A 1487-nucleotide genomic window follows, 5' to 3' on the forward strand; every position below is an offset into this window, starting at 1 on the left:
GTTTGATTATCCGCACAAATCGATTATTCGCACTCCCTTCGGTCCCAATTAGTGCGGATAATCGATGCTCCACTGTACCTCATATAACATTTAATTTAAAAATTAAAGTGTAATATTAAAGAAAAAAAAATAGTTTAATAGTTATAACTATCCAAATTGCTTTTAGAAGGCTTTATTGGGTTTAAATAGTGTTTTCATTTTAACATTAAAAATTATTGATCAAGCAAACAAAACTTGTAATCGCAGTCGGTAGGATTCGAACCTACGCTCCCTGAGGGAATCTGATTTCTAGTCAGACGCCTTAACCGCTCGGCCACGACTGCTTACCAAAGTAAAGTTAAAAAATAGCATTATTTCTCTTGTAGATATTTCAAAAAGATCTTTTTTATGTTTTATTTATAAAAAATTTATTTCAATAAAAAACACATTAACATTTATAGCTGCCAATGTAACAACAGAGAGATTTAATAAGGAATACCTTCAAAACATATTTGTACAACGGTTACAGGTTACGATTAAAATGATCCCATATTAGCCAATATTGGTAAGTCATAACACAATTAAAATATTAACTAACTGTGTTTTCAGATGGTGGGTCTGTTGCCGATTTAAAAAAAAAAAAAGGTAAGTTATAACAGAAAGTCCTCAAGTCCCTCTAAAAAGTATTTGGTACTTACTTTTGTATCATATATATATATATATACTTTATAGGCATTTAATCATTCAGATCAGTAGTCCAAAATGTAACTTAGAGCGGGTTTTAATATTTTCCTTCAACAAGAACTGACTAATTAAGCACATGATACTGTACACATTGATTATTTAATTGTAGAGTTATATAATAATATTTATACATAAGTAATCAATTTAACAAAATCATCATAAATTATTTCACTTAAGTACAAATCCCAAATATTAGGTAAAAATTAATGTTTATCGATTATTTTAATTTGCGGTATGTATTCATTGTAATTTGATGTTCCGTGTAAGATCAACTAAGAACCATGATCGGATATTAAAATTTAGTAATTTTGATATCATACTCATTTTATTATGAATTATGGAAATAATAAATTGCAAGTGTTTACATTTCAATAAGTTGATACTAAAAAATAATAAAAACTATTATTTTTAGCAAAGATTCGTAAGATATCAATTAGTATAGAATTTGATAATAATGGCAGAGGATAGATTTTAATCAATAGGGTTGAATCTTAAAGCTATGATAATTAAACCCTCGGTACTAAATTAGGTAGGTAACCTTATTTCATAAAATACAAACGTTAAATGAGATTAACACATTAATACACATGTCATGAACTCGTGCATGTGAAATAAATTATTTACATGTAATGTACATTGCACACTTTAGAATAAAATTACAAAACTGGCATCGTATAAATCATGGTTTTAATATAAAGCGAGAAAAGTTGGAAAACTGGAAGTTATTACTATACAGCTATAATTTCTTGACTTTTCTTATAATA

The 1487-nt window shown here is 27.3% G+C and overlaps 1 non-coding gene across 1 annotated transcript; it reads right to left on the bottom strand.

Annotated features, from left to right (window-relative positions):
• Positions 1-241: 241 nt before the first annotated feature.
• Trnas-aga lies at positions 242-323 on the bottom strand. The gene has a single exon. It is a non-coding gene; the product is annotated as a tRNA-Ser (tRNA).
• Positions 324-1487: the final 1164 nt, after the last annotated feature.

Source organism: Sipha flava, unplaced genomic scaffold, assembly GCF_003268045.1.
Source record: "Sipha flava isolate LNK unplaced genomic scaffold, YSA_version1 233_pilon_pilon, whole genome shotgun sequence".
Classification (NCBI taxonomy): domain Eukaryota; kingdom Metazoa; phylum Arthropoda; class Insecta; order Hemiptera; family Aphididae; genus Sipha; species Sipha flava.